Here is an 18,138-nt window from a genome sequence, read left to right as displayed (position 1 = left end):
AACCTTTACTAGCACGTCCTCTACTATTCCATAAGTTTGTCTCAATGACTTGTCTGCCAGCTGTAATGAGAACAAGGCAGGTTGTACCTCAATAATCCCCAGCTTCTCCATTACAGAGAGTGGCATAAGATTTATCCCTGACCCTAGATCACACAGAGCTTTTTCAAAGGTCATGGTGCCTATGGTACAAGGTATCAAAAACTTGCCAGGATCTTGTTTCTTTTGAGGTAGAATTTTCTGAATCCAAGTATCCAGTTCATTAATGAGCAAGGGAGGTTCACTTTCCCAAGTTTCATTACCAAATAACTTGGCATTCAGCTTCATGATAGCTCCTAAATATTGAGCAACTTGCTCTCCAGTCACATCTTCATCCTCTTCAGAGCTCATGAATGGTAGAAGGAGATTCAATGGAATCTCTATGGTCTCTGTATGAGCTTCAGATTCCTTTGGATCCTTAATAGGAAACTCCTTCTTGCTTGAGGAATGTCCCAGGAGGTCTTTCTCACTAGGATTTTCGTCCTCCTCCTCCCTTGTGCATTCGGCCACATTGATTATATCAATGGCCTTGCACTCTCCTTTTGGATTCTCTACTGTATTGCTTGGGAGAATACTGGGAGGAGTTTCAATGACTTTCTTACTCAGCTGGCCCACTTGTGCCTCCAGATTTCTAATGGAGGATCTTGTTTCACTCATGAAACTGAAAGTGGCCTTTGACAGATCAGAGACTACATTGGCTAAATTAGAAGTGTTTTGTTCAGAATTCTCTGCCTGTTGCTGAGAAGATGATGGATATGGCTTGCTATTGCCCAGCCTATTATGTCCACCATTGTTAAAGCCTTGTTGAGGCTTTTGTTGATCCTTCCATGAGAAATTTGGATGATTTCTCCATGATGGGTTATAAGTGTTTCCATAAGGTTCACCCATGTAATTAACCTCTGTCATGGCACGGTTCTCAGGATCATAAGCTTCTTCAGAAGCTGCCTCTCTAGTACTGTTGGATGCATGTTGCCATCCATTCAGATTTTGAGAGATCATGTTGACCTGTTGAGTCAACACTTTGTTCTGAGCCAATATGGCATTCAGAGCATCAATTTCAAGAACTCCTTTCTTCTGAGGTATCCCATTGTTCACGGAATTCCTCTCAGAAGTGTACATGAATTGGTTGTTTGCAACCATGTCAATGAGTTCTTGAGCCTCTTTAGGCGTTTTCTTCAGGTGAATAGATCCACCTGCAGAGTGGTCCAATGACATTTTCGAAAATTCAGAGAGACCATAATAGAATATATCTAATATGGTCCATTCTGAAAACATGTCAGATGGACATCTTTTGGTCAGCTGCTTGTATCTTTCCCAAGCTTCATAGAGGGATTCACCATCTTTTTGTTTGAAGGTTTGAACATCCACTCTCAGCTTGCTCAGCTTTTGAGGAGGAAAGAATTTATCCAAGAAGGTAGTGACCAGCTTATCCCAGGAGTCCAGGCTGTCCTTAGGTTGTGAATCCAACCATATTCTAGCTCTGTCTCTTACAGCAAAAGGGAAAAGCATGAGTCTGTAGACTTCAGGATCAACTCCATTCGTCTTTACAGTCTCACAGATCTGCAACAACTCAGTTAAAAACTGATAAGGATCTTCAGATGGAAGTCCATAAAACTTGCAGTTTTGTTGCATTAAGGCAACTAGCTGAGGTTTCAGCTCAAAGTTGTTGGCTCCAATGGCAGGAATGGAGATGCTTCTTCCATCAAACTTGGACGTTGGCTTTGTGAAGTCACCAAGCATTCTCCTTGCATTATTATTATTTTCGGCTGCCATCTCCTTCTCTTGTTCGAAAATTTCTGAAAGGTTGTTTCTGGATTGTTGTAATTTAGCTTCTCTTAATTTTCTCTTCAGAGTCCTTTCAGGTTCTGGATCAATTTCAACAAGAGTGCCTTTATCCCTGTTCCTGCTCATATGAAAGAGAAGAAAACAAGAAAAGAAAGAGGAATCCTCTATGTAACAGTATAGAGATTCCTTTATGTTAGTAGAAAAAGAAAGGGGAGAAGAGTGAAGAAGGATGGGTTCGGATTTTTAGATGAGGAGAGGTGAAGAGAAGTGTTAGTAATTAAATAATTAAATAGAAGAAGAAAAGAGAAGGGATATTTCGAAAATAATTTTTGAAAAAAAGGGTTAGTAATTTTCAAAATTTAGAGATAAAATGTCATTAAAATTAAAATATGAAACATTTAGTTAATTAAAAAGAATTTTTGAAAAGAGAGAGAGATATTTTTGAAAATTGAAGAGGGAAAAGTAGTTAGGTGGTTTTGAAAAAGATAAGAGACAAACAAAAAGTTAGTTAGTTGATTGAAAAAGATATTGAATTTAAATTTTAAAAAGATAAGAAGAAAAGAAGTTAGATAAGATTTTTTGAAATCAAATTTTGAAAAATATAAAATTTTGAAAAGGATAAGATAAAAAGATAAGATAAAAGTTTTAAGAAAAAGATATTTTGAAAAAAATTTAATTTTTAAAATGACTTAACTAACAAGAAACTACAAGATAAGATTCTAGAATTTAAAGATTGAACCTTTCTTAACAAGAAAGTAACAAACTTCAAATTTTTGAACCAATCACATTAATTGTTAGCTAATTTTCAAAAATATGATATAAAGATAAGAAAAAAGATTTTAAAAATATTTTTAAAAATTATTTTTTTAAATTTTTGAGAAATAGAAAAAAATGAAAAAGATATAATTTTTTTGAAAAAGATTTTTGAAAAGATAAGATTTTTAAAATTGAAATTTTGACTTGACTTGTAAGAAACAACTAATTTTGAAAATTTTTTACCAAGTCAACCCAAAATTTCGAAAATTTGGAGGGAAATAAGGAAAAGATATTTTTTTTTATTTTTGAATTTTTAATTATGAGAGAGAAAAACAACAAAAATACTCAATGCATGAAATTTTTAGATCAAAACAATGAATGCATGCAAGAATGTTATGAATGTCAAGATGAACACCAAGAACACTTTGAAGATCATGATGAACATCAATAACATAATTTTGAAAAATCTTTGATGCAAAGAAAACATGCAAGACACCAAATTTAGAAATTTTTAATGCATGGAAAATATGAATGCCAAGATGCACATGAAAAACAACAAACAACACAAAACAAGAAAACATCAAGATCAAACAAGGGGACTTATCAAGAACAACTTGAAAATCATGAAGAACACTATGAATGCATGGGCTTTTCGAAAAATGCAAGAAAATTTTTTTTAAAAGCATGCAATTGACAACAAACTTAAAGATTGACTCAAGACTCAACCAAGAACACAATATTTTTGATTTTTATGATTTCATGATTTTTTTTTTGGATTTTTATTAATTTTTTCGAAAATAATGTTAAGAAAAACGAAAAAGAAAAGAAAAATTTTGAAAAAGATTTTTGAAAAGAAAATTACCTAATCTGAGCAACAAGATGAACCGTCAGTTGTCCATACTCGAACAATCCCCGGCAACGGCGCCAAAAACTTGGTGGACGAAATTGTGATCTATTGTCTTTGTACTTGTATGAAATTTAATAATTGGCTCTATTTGAATTCACAACTCCGTTCAACTAACCAGCAAGTGTACTGGGTCGTCCAAGTAATAAACCTTACGTGAGTAAGGGTCGATCCCATAGAGATTGTTGGTATGAAGCAAGCTATGGTCACCTTGTAAATCTCAGTTAGGCAGATTAAATTGATTTATGGTTTCGAAAATTAATAATAAAATAGAAAATAAAAGGGATAGAAATACTTATGTAAATCAATAGTGGGAATTTCAGATAGGTGTATGGAGATGCTGTGTTCCTCTTGAAACTCTACTTCACTACTCGCTCTTCCTTCAATCCTTCTTACTCCTTTCCATGGCAAGCTGTGTATAGGGGTTCACCGTTCGACGATGGCTACTTTGTATCCTCTCTGGAAAATGGTCCTCTGCGCTGTCACTCGCATGGCTAATCGTCTGGAGGCATCACACTGGCCGAAGGCTACATCCCCTCCTCGCAGTGAAAACTACACTCACGCGCTCTGTTACAGCATGGCTAATCACTGGTTGGTTCCCGCTCCTGCTGGAATAGAATCCCTTGATTCTTTTGCGTCTGTCACTAACGCCCAGCACTTGCGAGTCTGAAGCACGTCACAGTCATTCAATACCGGAATCCTACTCGGAATACCACAGACAAGGTTAGACTTTCCGGATTCCCAGGATCCTACTCGGAATACCACAGACAAGGTTAGACTTTCTGGATCCTCATGAATGCCGCCATCTATATAGCTTATACCACGAAGATTCTGTTGGGGAATCTAAGAGATACATATTCAAGCTCAGTTGCATGTAGAACGGAGGTGGTTGTCAGGCACGCGTTCATAGGTGAGAATGATGATGAGCGTCACATAATCATCACATTCATCGTGTTTTTGGGTGCGAATGAATATCTTGGAATAAGAATAAGAGAGAATTGAATGAAAAGTAATAATAATTGTATTGAAACTTGAGGTACAGCAGAGCTCCACACCCTTAATCTATGGTGTGCAGAAACTCTACCGTTGAAAATACATAAGTAAAAGGTTCAGGCATGGCCGAATGGCCAGCCCCCTGAGTGATCAAGAGACCGAATAATCAAAGGCTAAACAGTAAAGAGATTAAACTGTCAAAAGATGTCTAATACAATAGTTAAATGTTCTATTTATAATAAACTAGCTCCTAGGGTTTACATGAGTAAGTAATTGATGCATAAATCCACTTCCGGGGCCCACTTGGTGTATGCTTGGGCTGAGCTTAAGCTATCCATGAGTAGAGGCTTTTCTTGGAGTTGAACTCTGAGTTATGACGTGTTTTGGGCGTTCAACTCCGGATCATGACGTTTTTCTGGCGTTTAACTCCAGACAGCAGCATGTACTTGGCGTTCAACGCCAAGTTACGTCGTCAATTTCCGAATAAAGTATAGACTATTATATATTTCTGGAAAGCTCTGGATGTCTACTTTCCAACGCCGTTGAGAGCGCGCCATTTGGAGTTCTGTAGCTCCAGAAAATCCATTTCGAGTGCAGGGAGGTCAGATTCCAACAGCATCAGCAGTCCTTTTGTCAGCCTTTTTCAGAGTTTTGCTCAACTCCCTCAATTTCAGCCAGAAATTACCTAAAATTACAGAAAAACACACAAACTCATACTAAATCCAGAAATGTGAATTTAACATAAAAACTAATGAAAACATCCCTAAAAGTAGCTTGAACTTACTAAAAACTACCTAAAAATAATGTCAAAAAGCGTATAAATTATCCGCTCATCACTCACCATCTTGTTGCCTGAAAGTTTGCACCTCAGCTCTCAGCCTATTGATCCTTTGAGGTGGGTAAAATCTTGCCAAAAACTTGTTCACCACATCTTCCCAATTTGTTAAGCTCTCCTTTGGGAAGGATTCAAGCCATTTGGATGCCTTGTCCCTGAGTGAAAAAGGGAACAAGAGCAACCTATAGACATCTGGATGGACCCCATTGGACTTCACAGTGTCACAAATTCTCAGGAAGGTGGTTAGATGTTGATTGGGGTCTTCTTGAGCACTTCCTCCAAATGAACAATTGTTCTGAACAAGAGTGATGAGCTGGGGTTTTAGTTCGAAATTGTTGGCATGTATGGTGGGCTTCTGAATGCGACTTCCACAGTTTCCTGGATTAGGATTGATATAGGAGCCTAGAACTCTCCTTTCTTGCCCAGCACGGTTTGCATGGCCTTCTCTATCATGGTTGTGAACTTCTTCTTCATGATTGTTCTCCAAATTCTCTTCCATGTTGGGTTCAAAGTACTCTTCCTCTTCTTCCTCAGCACCAATAATTATTTTCCCTCTTGCTTCCCTTCTTAATCTCCAAAGGGTCCTTTCAGGTTCTGAATCGAAGGATGTTAAAACTCATTCTCTTCTCCCTGTCATACAACAGATAGATTACACAACAGGAGATAAAATGAAGAAACTATTCTTGTTAGATTAATTGTTATTGTGAGTAATGCATTTTATCAAACAGTTAGTGGGTTAGTGAGCAGAATCGTAATTATCAAAGAAAGAAAGAACGAAAAATTACAGAGGGTGCAGGGGAGGAGGAAGAAATTAAAATGAACTAAAGAAAATTGACTGAATCAAATAAACAAAAAGAAAAATGCTCAATCTAGTGATCTTCAAACTTAATCATTGTTGATTCAAAATCAATCCCCGGCAACGGTGCCATAAACTTGATGCATGAAAACTTGTCTCTCAACAAATTTCCCTTCGTCAAGTATACCGAATTGTCGTCAAGTAAAACTCATAATAGAGTGAGGTCGAATCCCACAAGGATTGATTGGTCAAGCAACTTTAGTTAGAAGAATATGCTAGTTGAGCTAAACAGAATTTAGATTGGGAACTTTCAGAAATTTAAATGACTGGAAAGTAAATAACAGAAATTAAAGTGCAGAATCTTAAATGGGGATTTGGGGTAATGAGCATGAAAATAAATGGCAGAAAGTAAAGAGAATGGGTAAGATTAGAAATGGGGTAATCATTGGGTTCAGGAGATGTTGCATTCTCCGGATCAAGTTCATTCTCATCTCTTCCTCAATCAATGCATTCATTAATCTCCTTGGCAATCTTAAGTGATTGGATCCCAATTCCTTGGCAATCCAATCTCTCTAAGCTTGAACAATTGCCCAGTTCCTTGATTTAATTACTCATGGGAAGAGATGAAGTGTGGTCACTGATTATACCACATGTATTTCCAAATCAAAGTGTTGGGAGGATTACATGTCACTATATCCGTCCAAACCCCAATTTGGTCCAACATGAGAAAGCATTTCTAGCATGATCTCCTCATCCCTTTTCCAAGGCTCAAAGGAGATCCAATTATGGAGAGTTTCTTTTCCAAGACAACTAACCAATTGAATTAAGATCGAAAGCTTTCTAGTAAGATCAAGAGAAAAGAAAGAAAAAGAAGAATGAAAACTATAATTGATCCATCAAATTACAACAGAGCTCCCTAACCCAATGAAAGGGGTTTAGTTGTTCATAGCTCTAGAAATGAAAAATGGCAGAAAAGAAGAATCCATGCTAAAAGTACAGAAAAGTAAATATACAGAGAGTAGTTCCCAAAAGTGCCAAGCTTCTCTATAGTTCAAAACTACTCCTATATATACTACTCCTCTTGATCTTCTAGTGAGTTCTTCAAGTCTTGGATGTGGGCTCTGGATCTTGAGTTGAAGCAGTTCTCATCTTTAGTGGGCCCATCTTGCAGAGAAATATGAATTAGGCTTGGGCATTTAGTGGGATTAACGTTGAGTGCCATTGTGGGTTTGAGAACGTTAGTGGCATTCACTTTTTCCACTAACGTTCCACCCTCATGTACCCACGTTAACTCCAACGTTAGTGGTCTTAACGTGACCACTAATGTTGCCTTCTCAATTTTTGGCCAACGTTATTGGGACTCACTTTTCCCAATAACGTTGACTTATACCCCTTCGCGAACGTTATTCAGAATCACTTTTCCCATTAACGTTGCTTGGTGCCTTTTGTTCCTACGTTAGAGTTCACATTAGTGTAGCTAACGTGACTCTTAACGTGGGTGTGTCTCACCTTCGAGAGCGTTAGTGACACCCACCTTTGTCACTAAAACTCCAAATGCCCAAATTCTATACGTTAGAACTCACGTTAACTAAGTTAATGTGGCTCTTAACGTTGTAGTGATGCCATCTTCCAACGTTAGTGACAAAAGTGAGTGTCACTAACGTTGGCTCTTTGATCTCAACTCCATGTTAACTTTCACGTTAATGGTCTTAACGTGAAAGTTAACGTAGGCAATGCTAGTTGGTCCAACGTTAGTGACAAAAGTGAGTGTCACTAACGTTGGCTTTTGTTTTCCTCTTCCACGTTAGAATTCACGTTAACTAAGTTAACGTGACTCTTAACGTGGATCATTGCCAAGTTCTCCAACGTTAGTGGTGTTCACTTTTACCACTAACGTTGGAGGAAAACGTTATTGGTGTTCACGTTTTCTCTTAACGTTGGAGTTCCCTTTTGCTTCTACGTTAACAACCACGTTAACTTAGTTAACGTGGCAAGTAACGTGAGCTATGGATGGCTTCGCAGGTGTTATTGGTGATCACTTTTCTCATTAATGTTGTAAGCTTTTTACCATTCCACGTTAGTGTTCACAAATACTAACGTGGTTCTTCCTTGCTTCCTTTGCCCTGAAATCAAGCAATTAAAGTGCATCAAAGCTCTAGCCAAAGCCATGAGATTATGCATCATCAATTTATCATGCAATTCTAGTAAAATTCTCATAAAATCATGCAAAATTCACAATAGTTGCTTGAATCAAGGTGTGAGTGTATTTTCATCCAAAACTTGCCTTATTCACTAAGAAAATGCATGAAACTACCATAAAACAGTAAAGAAAAGGTGAGTGAAACTGGCCTAGATGCCCTGGCATCATGTATCTTTCCCAAGCTTCGTAGAGGGATTCACCTTCTTTCTGCCTGAAGGTTTGAACATCCACTCTAAGCTTGCTCAGCTTTTGAGGAGGAAAGAATTTGGCTAAGAAAGCCGTAACCAGCTTATCCCAAGAGTTCATGCTATCTCTAAGTTGAGAGTCCAACCATATTCTAGCTCTGTCTCTTACAACAAAAGGGAAAAGCATAAGCTTATAGACCTTGGGATCAACTCCATTGGTCTTGACAGTATCACAAATTTGCAAGAATTTAGTTAAGAACTGAAAAGGATCTTCTGATGGAAGTTGGTGCACGAAATTGTGATCAATACTTTTCAAAACATAAACAATCCCTAGTAATGGCTCCAAAGACTTGGTGCTCAATACCATGGCATAAACACAACTTCGCACAACTAACCAGCAAGTGCACTGGGTCGTCCAAGTAATAAACCTTACGCGAGTAAGGGTCGATCCCACGGAGATTGGTGGTATGAAGCAAGCTATGGTCACCTTGTAAATCTTAGTCAGGCAGACTCAAATGGGTATAGTGATGAACGCACAAAACATAAAGATAAAGATAGGGATACTTATGTATATCATTGGTGTAAGAGCTTCAGACAAGCATATGAAGATGCCTTCCCTTCTGTCTCTCTGCTTTCCTACTGTCTTCATCCAATCCTTCTTACTCCTTTCCATGGCAAGCTCGTGTAGGGTTTCACCGTTGTCAGTGGCTACCTCCCATCCTCTCAGTGAAAATACGTCCCTGATGCTCTGTCACAGCATAGGCTAATCATCTGTTGGTTCTCGGTCAGGCGCGGAATAGAATCCAGTGATTCTTTTGCGTCTGTCACTAACGCCCCGCCTTTCAGAGTTTGAAGCACGTCACAGTCATTCAATCATTGAATCCTACTCAGAATACCACAGACAAGGTTAGACCTTCCGGATTCTCTTGAATGCCGCCATCAGTTCTTGCCTATACCACGAAGACTCTGATCTCACGGAATGGCTGGCTCGTTTGTCAGGCGAGCACTCGGTTGTCAGGCGATCAACCATGCATCATGCAATCAGAAATCCAAGAGATATTCACCAAGCCTCGAATGCTTGTAGAACAAGAATGGTTGTCAGTCACCTTGTTCATAGGTGAGAATGGTGATGAGTGTCAATCATCACCTTCATCAAGTTGAATAACAAGTGATATCTTGGACAAAGAACAAGCGGAATTGAATAGAAGAACAATAGTAATTGCATTAATACTCGAGGTACAGCAGAGCTCCACACCTTAATCTATGGTGTGTAGAAACTCCACCGTTGAAAATACATAAGAACAGGGTCTAGGCATGGCCGAATGGCCAGCCTCCCAAAGTGAGTTCAATCATCCAAACATGATTAAAAGACTCTCTATATCTATTACAATAGTAAAAGGTCCTACTTATAGAAAACTAGTAGCCTAAGGTGTACAAAGATGAGTAAATGACATAAAAATCCACTTCCGGGCCCACTTGGTGTGTGCTTGGGCTGAGCAATGAAGCATTTTCGTGTAGAGACTTCTCTTGGAGTTAAACGCCAGCTTTTATGCCAGTTTGGGCGTTTAACTCCCAATTAGGTGCCAGTTCCGGCGTTTAACGCTGGAATTTCTGTAGGTGACTTTGAACGCCGGTTTGGGCCATCAAATCTTGGGCAAAGTATGGACTATCATATATTGCTGGAAAGCCCAGGATGTCTACTTTCCAACGCCGTTGAGAGCGCGCCAATTGGGCTTCTGTAGCTCCAGAAAATCCACTTCGAGTGCAGGGAGGTCAGAATCCAACAGCATCTGCAGTCCTTTTCAGTCTCTGAATCAGATTTTTGCTCAGGTCCCTCAATTTCAGCCAGAAAATACCTGAAATCACAGAAAAACACACAAACTCATAGTAAAGTCCAGAAAAGTGAATTTTAACTAAAAACTAATAAAAATATACTAAGAACTAAACTAAAACTACTAAAAACATACTAAAAACAATGCCAAAAAGCGTACAAATTATCCGCTCATCACAACACCAAACTTAATTTGTTGCTTGTCCCCAAGCAACTAAAGATCAAATAAGATAAAAAAAGAGAATATGCAATGAACTCCAAAAACATCTATGAAGATCAGTATTAATTAGATGAGCGGGGCTTTTAGCTTTTTGCCTCTGAATAGTTTTGGCATCTCACTTTATCCCTTGGGACTCAGAATGATTGGCTTCTTTAGGAACTCAGAATCCAGATAGTGTTATTGATTCTCTTAGTTAAGTATGATGATTCTTGAACACAGCTACTTGTTGAGTCTTGGCCGTGGCCCAAAGCACTCTGTCTTCCAGTATTACCACCGGATACATACATGCCACAGACACATAATTGGGTGAACCTTTTCAGATTGTGACTCAGCTTTGCTAAAGTCCCCAATTGGAGGTGTCCAGGGTTCTTAAGCACACTCTTTTTGCCTTGGATCACACTTTATTTCTTTCTTTTTCTCCTTTTTTTCATTTTTTTTTTCGTTTGCCCTTTTTTTTTTGTATTCACTGCTTTTTCTTGCTTCAAGAATCATTTTTATGATTTTTCAGATCCTCAGTAACATGTCTCCTTTTTCATCATTCTTTCAAGAGCCAACATTCATGAACCACAAATTCAAAAGACATATGCACTGTTCAAGCATACATTCAGAGAACAAAAGTGTTGCCACCACATCAAAATAATTAAACTGTTATAAAATTCAAAATTCATGCAATTCTTTTTCTTTTTCAATTAAGCACGTTTTTAAGAAAGGTGATGGATTCATAGGACATTCATAACTTTAAGGCATAGACACTAAGACACTAATGATCATAAGACACAAACATGGATAAACATAAGCACTAAAATTCGAAAAACAGAAGAATAAAGAACAAGGAAATCAAGGAACGGGTCCACCTTTAGTGATGGCGGCTTTTCCTTCCTCTTGAAGGTCCTATGGAGTGCTTGAGCTCCTCAATGTCTCTTCCTTGCCTTTGTTGCTCCTCTCTCATGATTCTTTGATCTTCTCTAATTTCATGGAGGAGAATGGAGTGTTCTTGATGCTCCACCCTTAGTTGTCCCATGTTGGAACTCAATTCTCCTAGGGAGGTGTTTAGTTGCTCCCAATAGTTTTGTGGAGGAAAGTGCATCCCTTGAGGCATCTCAGGGATCTCATGATGAGAGGGGTCTCTTGTGTGCTCCATCCTTTTCTTGGTAATGGGCTTATCTTCATCAATGGTGATGTCTCCCTCTATGTCAACTCCAACTGAATAACAGAGGTGACAAATGTGGTGAGGGAAGGCTAACCTTGCCAAGGTAGAGGACTTATCCGCCACCTTGTAGAGTTCTTGGGCTATAACCTCATGAACTTCCACTTCTTCTCCAATCATGATGCTATGGATCATGATGGCCCGGTCTAAAGTAACTTCGGATCGGTTGCTAGTGGGTATGATTGAGCGTTGGATAAACTCCAACCATCCTCTAGCCACGGGTTTGAGGTCATGCCTTCTCAATTGAACCGGCTTGCCTCTTGAATCTCTCTTCCATTGTGCGCCCTCTTCACATATGATTGTGAGGACTTGGTCCAACCTTTGATCAAAGTTGACCCTTCTTGTGTAAGGATGTTCATCTCCTTGCATCATAGGCAAGTTGAACGCCACCCTCACACTTTCCGGACTAAAATCCAAGTATTTCCCCCGAACCATAGTAAGATAATTTTTTGGATCCGGGTTCATACTTTGATCATGGCTCTTGGTGATCCATGAATTGGCATAGAACTCTTGAACCATCAAGATTCCAACTTGTTGAATGGGGTTGGTAAGTACTTCCCAACCTCTTCTTTGGATCTCATGGCGGATCTCCGGATATTCACCCTTTTTGAGTAAAAAGGGGACCTCGGGGATCACCTTCTTTAAGGCCACAACTTCATAGAAGTGGTCTTGATGCACCCTTGAGATGAACCTATCCATCTCCCATGACTCGGAGGTGGAAGCTTTTGCCTTCCCTTTCCTCTTTCTAGAGGTTTCTCCGGCCTTGGATGGCATAATGGTTATGGAAAAACGAAAAAGCAACGCTTTTACCACACCAAACTTAAAATGTTTGCTCGTCCTCGAGCAAAAGAAGAAAGAAGAGAGTAGAAGAAGAAGAAATGAGGAAGAGGGAGATGGTGGTGTATTCGGCCAAAGAGGGGGAGAAGTGGTGTTTTGGTTGTGTGAAAATGAAGGAATGAAGAAGGGTATTTATAGGAGAGAGGGGAGATGGGGTTCGGCCATATTGGGTGGGTTTGGGAGGGAAAGTGGTTTGAATTTGAAGGGTGAGGTTGGTGGGGTTTTATGAAGGGTGGATGTGAGTGGTGAAGAGAAAGATGGGATTTGATAGGTGAAGGGGTTTTGGGGAAGAGGTATTGAGGTGATTAGTGAATGGGGGAAGAAGAGAGAGGGTGGTGGTGGGGTTGGTGGGGATCCTGTGGGGTCCACAGATCCTGTGGTGTCAAGGAAAAGTCATCCCTGCACCAAATGTTGCTCAAAATCACGTTTTGAGCCATTTCTGGCATTAAACGCCGGGCTGGTGCCCATTCCTGGCGTTTAACGCCAGGTTCTTGCCCTTTTCTGGCGTTTAACGCCAGTCTGGTGCCCCTTTCTGGCGTTAAACGCCCAGAATGGTGCCAGACTGGGCGTTAAACGCCCAACTGCTAGGTTTACTGGCGTTTGAACGCCAGCAACATCTTCCTCCAGGGTGTGCTGTTTTACTCCCTGTTTTTCATTTTGTTTTTGCTTTTTCAATGGATTTTGTGACTTCTTATGATCATCAACCTACAAAAAACGTAAAATAACAAAAGAAACTATATAAATTATAATCATTGGGTTGCCTCCCAACAAGCGCTTCTTTAATATCAGTAGCTTGACATAGGGCTCTCATGGAGCCTTACAGATACTCAGAGCAATGTTGGAACCTCCCAACACCAAACTTAGAGTTTGAATGTGGGGGTTCAACACCAAACTTAGAGTTTGGTTGTGGCCTCCCAACACCAAACTTAGAGTTTGACTGTGGGGGCTCTTCTTGACTCTGATTTGAGAGAAGCTCTTCATGCTCCATCTCTATGGTGACAGAGGGATATCCTTGAGCCTTAAACACAAAGGATTCTTCATTCACTTGAATGATCAGTTCACCTCCATCAACATCAATCACAGCCTTTGCTGTGGCTAGGAAGGGTCTGCCAAGGATGATGGTTTCATCCATGCACTTCCCAGTCTCTAGGACTATGAAATCAGTAGGGATGTAATGGTCTTCAATCTTAACCAAAACATTCTCTACAAGTCCATAAGCTTGTTTTCTTGAGTTGTCTGCCATCTCTAGTGAGATTTTTGCAGCTTGTACCTCAAAGATCCTTAGCTTCTCCATTACTGAGAGAGGCATGAGGTTTACACTTGACCCTAAGTCACACAGAGCCTTCTTGAAGGTCATGGTGCCTATGGTACAAGGTATGGAAAACTTTCCAGGGTCAGATCTCTTTTGAGGTAGTCTCTGCCTAGACAAGTCATCCAGTTCTTTGGTGAGCAAAGGAGGTTCATCCTCCCAAGTCTCATTTCCAAATAACTTGTCATTTAGCTTCATGATTACTCCAAGGTATTTAGCAACTTGCTCTTCAGTGACATACTCATCCTCTTCAGAGGAAGAATACTCATCAGAGCTCATGAAAGGCAGAAGTAAGTCCAATGGAATCTCTATGGTCTCATTTTGAGTCCCAGATTCCCATGGTTCCTCATTGGGGAACTCATTGGAGGCTAGTGCACGCCCATTGAGGTCTTCCTCAGTGGCGTTCACTTCCTCTCTATCCTCTCCAAATTCGGCCATATTGATGGCTTTGCACTCTCCTTTTGGATTTTCTTCTGTGTTGCTTGGGAGAGTACTTGGAGGGAGTTCAGTAACTTTCTTGCTCAGCTGTCCCACTTGTCCTTCCAAATTCCTAATGGGGGACCTTGTTTCATTCATGAAACTTTGAGTGGTTTTGATTAGATCAGAGACCATGGTTGCTAAGTCAGAGGGGTTTTGCTTAGGATTCTCTGTCTGTTGCTGAGAAGATGATGGAAAAGGTTTGCCATTGTTAAACCTGTTTCTTCCACCATTATTATTGAAACCTTGTTGAGGTCTCTCTTGATTCTTCCATGAGAGATTTGGGTGATTTCTCCATGAAGAATTATAGGTGTTTCCATAGGGTTCTCCTAGGTAATTCACCTCTTCCATTGAAGGGTTCTCAGGATCATAAGCTTCTTCCTCAGATGAAGCATCCTTAGTACTGCCAGGTGCATGTTGTATTCCAGACAGACTTTGAGAAATCAAATTGACTTGTTGAGTCAATATCTTGTTCTGAGCCAGAATGGCATTCAGAGTATCAATCTCAAGAACTCCTTTCTTCTGACTTGTCCCATTGTTCGCAGGATTCCTTTCAGAAGTGTACATGAATTGGTTATTTGCAACCATTTCAATGAGCTCTTGAGCCTCTGTAGGCGTCTTCTTCAGATGAAGAGATCCTCCAGCAGAGCTATCCAAAGACATCTTGGACAGTTCAGAGAGACCATCATAGAAAATACCTATGATGCTCCATTCAGAAAGCATGTCAGAAGGACATTTTCTGATTAATTGTTTGTATCTTTCCCAAGCTTCATAGAGGGATTCTCCATCCTTCTGTCTGAAGGTTTGGACTTCCACTCTAAGCTTACTCCATCTTTGGGGTGGAAAGAACCTTGCCAAGAAGGCATTGACTAGCTTTTCCCAAGAGTCCAGGCTTTCTTTAGGTTGAGAGTCCAACCATATTCTAGCTCTGTCTCTTACAGCAAAAGGGAATAGCATCAGTCTATAGACCTCAGGGTCAACCCCATTAGTCTTGACTGTGTCACAGATTTGCAAGAATTCAGCTAAGAATTGATGAGGATCTTCCATTGGAAGTCCATGAAACTTGCAATTCTGTTGCATTAGAGAAACTAATTGAGGCTTAAGCTCAAAGTTGTTTGCTCCAATGGCAGGGATAGAGATGCTTCTCCCATAAAAATCAGGAGTAGGTGCAGTAAAGTCACCCAGCACCTTCCTTGCATTGTTTGCATTATTGTTGTTTTCGGCTGCCATGTCTTCTTCTTCTTTGAAGAATTCGGTCAGGTCCTCTAAAGAGAGTTGTACTTTGGCTTCTCTTAGCTTTCACTTCAAGGTCCTTCACTTTTTCCACTAACGTTCCACCCTCATGTACCCACGTTAACTCCAACGTTAGTGGTCTTAACGTGACCACTAATGTTGCCTTCTCAATTTTTGGCCAACGTTATTGGGACTCACTTTTCCCAATAACGTTGACTTATACCCCTTCGCGAACGTTATTCAGAATCACTTTTCCCATTAACGTTGCTTGGTGCCTTTTGTTCCTACGTTAGAGTTCACATTAGTGTAGCTAACGTGACTCTTAACGTGGGTGTGTCTCACCTTCGAGAGCGTTAGTGACACCCACCTTTGTCACTAAAACTCCAAATGCCCAAATTCTATACGTTAGAACTCACGTTAACTAAGTTAATGTGGCTCTTAACGTTGTAGTGATGCCATCTTCCAACGTTAGTGACAAAAGTGAGTGTCACTAACGTTGGCTCTTTGATCTCAACTCCATGTTAACTTTTACGTTAATGGTCTTAACGTGAAAGTTAACGTAGGCAATGCTAGTTGGTCCAACGTTAGTGACAAAAGTGAGTGTCACTAACGTTGGCTTTTGTTTTCCTCTTCCACGTTAGAATTCACGTTAACTAAGTTAACGTGACTCTTAACGTGGATCATTGCCAAGTTCTCCAACGTTAGTGGTGTTCACTTTTACCACTAACGTTGGAGGAAAACGTTATTGGTGTTCACGTTTTCTCTTAACGTTGGAGTTCCCTTTTGCTTCTACGTTAACAACCACGTTAACTTAGTTAACGTGGCAAGTAACGTGAGCTATGGATGGCTTCGCAGGTGTTATTGGTGATCACTTTTCTCATTAATGTTGTAAGCTTTTTACCATTCCACGTTAGTGTTCACAAATACTAACGTGGTTCTTCCTTGCTTCCTTTGCCCTGAAATCAAGCAATTAAAGTGCATCAAAGCTCTAGCCAAAGCCATGAGATTATGCATCATCAATTTATCATGCAATTCTAGTAAAATTCTCATAAAATCATGCAAAATTCACAATAGTTGCTTGAATCAAGGTGTGAGTGTATTTTCATCCAAAACTTGCCTTATTCACTAAGAAAATGCATGAAACTACCATAAAACAGTAAAGAAAAGGTCAGTGAAATTGGCCTAGATGCTCTGGCATCATGTATCTTTCCCAAGCTTCGTAGAGGGATTCACCTTCTTTCTGCCTGAAGGTTTGAACATCCACTCTAAGCTTGCTCAGCTTTTGAGGAGGAAAGAATTTGGCTAAGAAAGCCGTAACCAGCTTATCCCAAGAGTTCATGCTATCTCTAAGTTGAGAGTCCAACCATATTCTAGCTCTGTCTCTTACAACAAAAGGGAAAAGCATAAGCTTATAGACCTTGGGATCAACTCCATTGGTCTTGACAGTATCACAAATTTGCAAGAATTTAGTTAAGAACTGAAAAGGATCTTCTGATGGAAGTTGGTGCACGAAATTGTGATCAATACTTTTCAAAACATAAACAATCCCTAGTAATGGCTCCAAAGACTTGGTGCTCAATACCATGGCATAAACACAACTTCGCACAACTAACCAGCAAGTGCACTGGGTCGTCCAAGTAATAAACCTTACGCGAGTAAGGGTCGATCCCACGGAGATTGGTGGTATAAAGCAAGCTATGGTCACCTTGTAAATCTTAGTCAGGCAGACTCAAATGGGTATAGTGATGAACGCACAAAACATAAAGATAAAGATAGGGATACTTATGTATATCATTGGTGTAAGAGCTTCAGACAAGCATATGAAGATGCCTTCCCTTCTGTCTCTCTGCTTTCCTACTGTCTTCATCCAATCCTTCTTACTCCTTTCCATGGCAAGCTCGTGTAGGGTTTCACCGTTGTCAGTGGCTACCTCCCATCCTCTCAGTGAAAATACGTCCCTGATGCTCTGTCACAGCATAGGCTAATCATCTGTCGGTTCTCGGTCAGGCGCGGAATAGAATCCAGTGATTCTTTTGCGTCTGTCACTAACGCCCCGCCTTTCGGAGTTTGAAGCACGTCACAGTCATTCAATCATTGAATCCTACTCAGAATACCACAGACAAGGTTAGACCTTCCGGATTCTCTTGAATGCCGCCATCAGTTCTTGCCTATACCACGAAGACTCTGATCTCACGGAATGGCTGGCTCGTTTGTCAGGCGAGCACTCGGTTGTCAGGCGATCAACCATGCATCATGCAATCAGAAATCCAAGAGATATTCACCAAGCCTCGAATGCTTGTAGAACAAGAATGGTTGTCAGTCACCTTGTTCATAGGTGAGAATGGTGATGAGTGTCAATCATCACCTTCATCAAGTTGAATAACAAGTGATATCTTGGACAAAGAACAAGCGGAATTGAATAGAAGAACAATAGTAATTGCATTAATACTCGAGGTACAGCAGAGCTCCACACCTTAATCTATGGTGTGTAGAAACTCCACCGTTGAAAATACATAAGAACATGGTCTAGGCAT

General features: G+C 40.0%; 1 non-coding gene across 1 annotated transcript; it reads left to right on the top strand.

Moving 5' to 3' along the window:
* The first annotated feature begins 15,088 nt into the window (after positions 1 to 15,088).
* On the top strand, positions 15,089 to 15,196 carry LOC130959501 (small nucleolar RNA R71). The gene has a single exon (XR_009078577.1). It is a non-coding gene; the product is annotated as a small nucleolar RNA R71 (small nucleolar RNA).
* Positions 15,197 to 18,138: the final 2,942 nt, after the last annotated feature.

The sequence above is a fragment of the Arachis stenosperma genome, chromosome 10 (genome assembly GCF_014773155.1).
Source record: "Arachis stenosperma cultivar V10309 chromosome 10, arast.V10309.gnm1.PFL2, whole genome shotgun sequence".
Lineage (NCBI taxonomy): Eukaryota > Viridiplantae > Streptophyta > Magnoliopsida > Fabales > Fabaceae > Arachis > Arachis stenosperma.
This window is presented reverse-complemented; position numbering and strand designations above follow the sequence as displayed.